This window comes from Frankliniella occidentalis, unplaced genomic scaffold (assembly GCF_000697945.3).
Source record: "Frankliniella occidentalis isolate FOCC.00 unplaced genomic scaffold, Focc_3.1 Scaffold278, whole genome shotgun sequence".
NCBI lineage: Eukaryota > Metazoa > Arthropoda > Insecta > Thysanoptera > Thripidae > Frankliniella > Frankliniella occidentalis.
Window position 1 is genome coordinate 212,569 of NW_026267404.1, and position 6,889 is coordinate 219,457.

The window sequence follows — 6,889 nt, forward strand, 5'->3', positions numbered from 1 at the left end:
GAGCTAGAATGCTCCTCTTCGAACTCGATCTGTCTTTTTATGACACAAAACGACCCTGAAAATCCCAGGTCGCTAGCTCAATTCGTTCTCGAGTTATCGTGACGACAGACAAACAGACACACACACACACACACAGACAGACGCGAAACTTTTTGATCATCACTGGAGTAATAGGCTTCGCTAATCGCTCAGCCAAAAATATAAGCAAAGCAGACACGTTTCACAAAAAAACACAGTAAATTTAGTCCTTTGTCTATAACTTGCATTCCTCCCGTGTTGGTCGGGTCTCTGAAAGAGAGCAAACCAGGTACCAGGTTACAAACAGAAGTCAATTGAAATAGGGGACTCCGGGGCCCGACTAGACCGGAAGGAGAAGAACAAAAATCGTCGGGCCGGTCGGGCGCGGGGAGGAGCGGGGTACTGCCCCGCCCCTCCCCGCGCCCAACGATTTTTGTTCTTCTACTTCCGGTCTAGCCGAGCCCCGGAGTACCCTATACAGCTGTTTTTTACATGCATGAATACCTTTTGGATGAATGATCCTATAATGATTTCGCATGTGAGTCATGTTGCCAGCCTTGGGCACTTTGCAGATTGGGCTTACCAGTTCAGCGTTCTTATTTTCTTTCGGAGGGTTATCTCGTTAAGCTTCTCAAGAAGACATTGGGTTCCTGAATGGACTCTTTGTGTGTTTTCTTTATGTGATCTCTAACTCGGTACAGTTTGCACCCCCCCCCCCCCCCCTGCAAAACCCTTACCACAACCTGTTTTAGTACATTTAACTTGGTATCGGGCTCCTCTGAATTCAGTTTTATCTAGAGGTTCTTCATCGGAGCTGATTTCCTTAAGATCCATGACGTCATCTTTGTTTTCCACGACTGTGTCGTCACCAATGTCGAATGTCTGAAAAATTATACCCAAATTAGTTGGTCGATAGAGTGGGAGGTAAAGTGAATGCGAATATTGTAAAATAGGAGAATACCTCTGCATCTCCTGAGGTGTCTAGTGGCAGCTGGGGAAGTACACTAAGATCAGCTAAAAAGGTGTTGCTTTTCAGAACCGTTGCCAGTCCAACATAATCCAATTCAAGGTAAAGAGGTAGCAGATATGGCTTCACCAAAGCAATGAATTCCTTCAGATCAAGTTGAATCTGATCTTTACCTCTACAGTAAACAGATTTAAAATAAAACTTTAGTTATATTTCAATGAAGCACAGTACAGCTTCTACTGACATTACTTACCAACCCCCTTAACAAGCATAAACATGTTGGTGAGAAAATGGCTGGCTCCACCCAAAATGGATCAGCAAAATTAATTGCATCTGAAATGGACCAGCCAGTTTTAAAGCTCCTGACCGAAATTTTCGAAAACCTAAATGGGGAAAGATAATACATATCTTTGACAACAACACAAACGTCCTCCGCTTCGGGACCACTCGGCTGAATGGCAGCCTCATAGAACCTTCCGAGCGAACACCTGCTCACTTCTCCGGAGCTAAGAAATGATGGCTCGATGTGACGCGACGAGCAGTGTTCTGTGCGAAGCGCTCCTAACCGGCTCCGGGAAGTGGCACAGAATCGGAAACGGGTTCATCTCATCATCTCAATAGAGTGCGCCTAAACCCGGCAAAACGCCCGAGACTCTAACGTTAACTACTTTGTGGGAAATCGATCGCAAAGTTGAAAGTGTCGACTACTGGTGTACTGTCGACTACTGGGCCCCTTACCCTACCTATGTTTATGTCTTGTTTGCGTTTCTCTTTGTCAGTTCCCTAACAGTCAGTAGTTCATCTTATACGTGACTTACCTTTCCCTTTCATACAGTACAAGGCAACTGTTGGATGAGTACAACTCTTTTTATCCAGATGTTATATAAAAGTAATCTTCTAAAATCTTTAATTTGTTATTGTTATTAATTAAGAAATAATATTGAGTCTCTATATATTGTAATGGGTAGAGTTGTATTTGGAATGATAGTCCAGAGTCTTTTAAGAGCGATGTATTCACATCAAGCGCTGGTCACAGTGTAGCGCCAAGTCAGTGTTCTGCTGCCTTCCATTGCTCTATAAAAAGCAGGCGCCTCCTTTGACTCTGCGCCACACTGTGACCAGCGCTTGCTATGAATACATAGCTCTTAAAAGACTCAGAATTTTCATTCCCAATATCCCTCTACCCGTTGCAGTATTTCATTTTTGAATAGTATAGCGCCATGTGCAAATTATTCAAACTCTATAAATAGAATCAAATTACTAATTGTCACAATTCATTCAAATTGCACTCTCTCCAGCCATGTTTGCAAAGAGAAAATCAACTTCACTTCTGTTTCGGAGTCAGAACTGTGCACATTGTCAGTTATATCATACCCTTGAACTTATTCACCAGCCTTTATCACACCATTTGAATATTTACAACACCAGATTAAATATTTCCATTTCAAGATATCTGAAAGGTATCCCCACTTTGTAAACGTATGATGACGAATTGAGATCTCTTGTTAGTTCTCATACTTAGTCCTAATATTCAAACTTGCTTCTCATATAATCTTGAGTAACTAATATTATTGTAGAATTAGCAAATATCAATACTTACGATGATGGCTTTGCCTGGGTACACTTTCTGTAAAGTACCATGCAATATGGTTCCTCAGGTTTTCCGAGTTCAAATTGGTTGGGATGGGTACTGATTCATTTTTCAAAAAATGGAATACACCCATAGGCAAACAATCAGCCCACAGTCGAATCCGTTCTTTTGCACTGAGGCATCTTCTGGTGCAATGATTTACTCTTCCCAATTTAGTGAACTCTGGAACCGTTTACTTACGTTACTCAAATAAGAGTTTTGAAACATGTACATTAATATCTGGTAAGGAGGTTGTAGAAAAAAAAAAAGAAATTAAAATCAAGTTTATGAGGCAGTACAACAATATAAAAGGAATCTTACCTGAAGGTGAGTGGTCACACAAATTGAGTGTGTTTTGTGAAGTGGATCTAATACAATTATTGTCTGTTTGCCAACCAGTACAACGAAGAGTATCTAATGATCCCGATTTGCATGAGTAGGTACTATCCACAAATTATTGAATACTGCCCGTGAAGCAGAGATCTTCTCGAGTACACCGGTAAATCCGAAGACATCAATTGCCTCTAGCTCCAAACAACTGAGGCTGAATATTTGGGCCAACGGTTCGAACTTCTCGGCTTCAATAATTTTGTAGACAAGGTCGATAATAATGTCATTTAAGTCTTGTCTATGTCTTAGTGAGCCAAAGTCTTCAGAAGAAATTGATCTCTTGCCAATCTTGAAACTGTGACCTTGCTCAATGGGTGGAAAGTCGATAGGTTGTGACCATTGAATACCTGCAAGAATGCAAGACAGTGTAAAGTTTATTAGCACAGTAGTGTGATACTAAAGAAATGCCCTTTGTCTTCAAAAAGTGTTACCCTTTTTACCTGGAGTATGATCTCCATCACAGGCATCGTAAGTCTCATCTGTTTAAAATAGATAGAGAAAAAGTTGTATCACTCTCAGATGTTGCTCTGTAAAGATGAAACACTATTTCATCCAAAATTGTCATACAGTACCTGACTCCACAGCATGAACCTTTGTATCACTTTCAGGTGAGGCCATGATATTATCGGGCAAATAAGGGCTTTCATCATGGCCACCATTTATTTCCATGAAGACATTTTGTAGGTGTACGGAAAAGCTGGGTGATGCATGAGATACATTAAGAATATTTTCTGCATGCGAGAAACAAAAGAAGCAAGCTGTTAGTTTTCAACAATAGATGGGGGTTAGATGGGTAATTTTTAGCTTCCCGAAGCAAAATAAGTGGCTTCGTTTTGGCTTCGAATTGAAGCCTCCAGGCTACTATCCGGAAAAAGCCTCAGGCTGAGAAGGGTTTCAATTCTAGCCTGGATGCTACTTTTAAAAGAAGCCGGGAGGCTTCGTTTCGTAGCCGCTTAGCTACTTTTGTGGGGTCGGCCGGCCGGGCGGCGGCGGGGTTCCAGGTAGTCGGGCTTAGCCGACCGGCTTCGTCTCGAAGCCAGCCGGCTACTTTTAAGAGGCTACTCGCTAAAACTACAAAATTGTGCACAATATCACATTTTATTGGTATCACAAGACAAACAACTTTAAAAGAAAAACTGAAAATGCAACGAGAGGGGACCGGGGGAACTTCCTGCTTGACGCTCACGCACAAGCCTTGTCGTTCTTCTCGGTGTCCTCGGCGTCGGCCCGCGGCACCGCGGCCGGGGTGCAGTCGTCGCGGTGCTGGCGTCGCGGTGCTGGTGTCGCGGTGCTGGTGTCGCGGTGCTGGCGTCGCGGTGCTGGCGTCGCGACGACAGAAGCTGTCGTCTATAGGGCTTCCCGGCAAAACTGACTTAAAAACTACAGTGAACTCGGGAAAGTACCTAGTAGCACCAAAAAAGAGAAAAGCAGCATGAATATTTGTCTTTCGATTAAGAATTTGATGCTCAGAATTCATTTGCTAGATCATGATTGTGCTGCGCAGTGATACGTTTACATTTTTTAAACCCTTTTAGAACTTGGTTTGGTTAAATATGTTTTACTAAAAATGACCAGTCAGCCACTTGCAAGTGTGTAACTGGAAGTCAATACTTGCAAACATGTTTGTTGAGTAATTTGGAAAACTGTTATTTGAGTGTTCATTTGGAAAGAAGAGCACCTCTAGGATTCTAATAGTTCAGTTGGCATTTCCGATGTAGTGTGCATCCAAAACATTAAGGAAGTATTAGTAAAACTCTCAGATGTGCACAGCAAACATTGTGAGAAAATCTTCTCCTTTTGCCTATAATTTTATTTTTACCATATTTTCTTATGTAAGGCTTCGTAGTCCATTTCTGGCAGTGTTATTTTTTTGGTTACAAGTGAAGTGTAAAAGAAAATATCCAATTGTGAATAGAAAACCATGAATAGAGTGCAATACCGTAGAGTAATATTTCCTGGGGTCCAACTTCTTAAACTTTTGTCGTTCAGCTCAATGCGGAAGTTGTGACTTTCAATTTCTGACCAACGCTTTCTTTAGTTAAAGAAATTTTAGTCTAAATTATATCAGTCTCTATTAAAAACAATATTAGGATTGCCACTCTTGACCATTAAAGGTAAGGTTTGCAAGATTTTGCATGTATACTAGAAAATTTAAGATATGATATGAAGAAAAAAAATCCTTCTGTTTTGTTTTACATTTAATAGAGAAGCATGAAATAGATTCAAATCTGTAGATTTATACAGAGCAAAAGGTTTCATCATACAGCAAAGAGGACAAAATTATAAAAACAACCCAAATTTAAGAGCGCGTTCAATTTTTTTGTAATATAACTTGAATTTTATAGTATCTATAAAAGTATCCAGCAAACCTTCCCTTCAATGAAGATAAAAGGTCAAGAGTGACAATCCTAATATTATTTTTGAGAAAGACTGATAGAATTTACTACTACATATCCTTAAATTATGAAAGCGTTGGTCAGCAATTGAAAGTCACAACCAAGGGGAAATAGGCTTGAACTTCGGTGTACGTTCCCTTGAACTTCGGCGAACTTCGGTGAACTTCGAGAACTTCGGTGAACTTCGCGGAACTTCGACCGAAGTTCGCGCACTTCGACCTGGTCAAGTGATATGAAAGCAAAATTCTTCCTCTGTAATCTTTGTAATTCGGGCCGTAGATACCTGCTTTGAGTAAGCTCGAGATTCGCTTATTGTAAGCACTCAAAAATGCGAAGTGCAGCCGTAAATATGTACTAAAATATTTTGAACTTCAGTGAACTTCTAAGATTTATTTTGAACTTCGCGGAACTTCGACATTTATTTTGAACTTCGGGGAACTTCGACATTTATTTTGAACTTCGAGGAACTTCGACGCTTATTTTGTACTTCGGTGAACTCCGTGAACTTCGATGGATTTCGGTGAAGTTCGGAGAATTTCAGTGAACTTTGATAACATTTTACAAAGCGAACTTCACTGAACTTCGGCCGAACTTCAGTGAACTTCGGCCGAAGTTCATGAACTTCGACTTCGGGTGTACAAATTTTTGGAGCCTATTTCCCCTTGGTCACAACTTCGGCATTGAGCTAGAGAACAGAAGTTAAAATAGTTTGACCCCAGGGAATATTAGTCTGTAGTATTACACTTTGTTTATCTCTTCCTACTTACAATTGGAGGTTCACTTTGAACCTAAAAGAACACTGCCAGGAATCAAGTAACTATGGTAAAAATAAAATTACAAATACAGGAAAAAAGAAGGCTATCTTTTCAAATAATAGGGGTATTGACTGCTTTAATATTTCATGAAAATAACTGTAGCTCTAGTGAAGCAAGTGTCTTGGCCTGGCTAGAAGATAGACATTTTTGTGAACTCACCATATTCCACAGAAAGTCTGGCTCGGTCATCATGTGCTTTGGGCATTTGTAAACTACTGGTTGATCCTGAGAATAGTGCAACATATAAATTAGAACATGAAGGTTTTTAAGGTTTTTCTTAAAGAAAAGGATTGTAAGAGATCACTTAAACATAACTGAGAAGTAAACACAAAAATTTAGATTGTGAGGGAATAATAGAAATACTATGAGAAAACAAAACGTACCGTAAACCTGCTGCAGCAAATCATGTTGAGTCTACTTCTGATTCCAGCACATTTTGATTTGCATCTTTCTCAAAACACACTCCAAACGTAGACCCTCCGATTGGGGTTGGTTTTGACAATTGCAGAAGATATTGAAAACATATTCATGTCAATGTTTGTAGAGTAGGCCATGGAACTGATCATTTGATTTTGTGAATTAACGAGGTTCTGTTTTCGCGATCACTTTCCTACCATTACCATTTGATTACTTTTACTTGGAGAACGAGAAAAACCATTCCAAATGGTGAGAA

General features: G+C 40.2%; 1 long non-coding RNA gene across 1 annotated transcript; it reads right to left on the reverse strand.

Moving 5' to 3' along the window:
- Positions 1-4,088: 4,088 nt before the first annotated feature.
- Positions 4,089-6,883, reverse strand: LOC127750877 (uncharacterized). Its single transcript, XR_008011884.1, has 3 exons — positions 6,600-6,883; positions 6,376-6,441; positions 4,089-4,408 (listed from the first exon to the last, which is right to left on the reverse strand). It is a non-coding gene; the product is annotated as an uncharacterized LOC127750877 (long non-coding RNA).
- Positions 6,884-6,889: the final 6 nt, after the last annotated feature.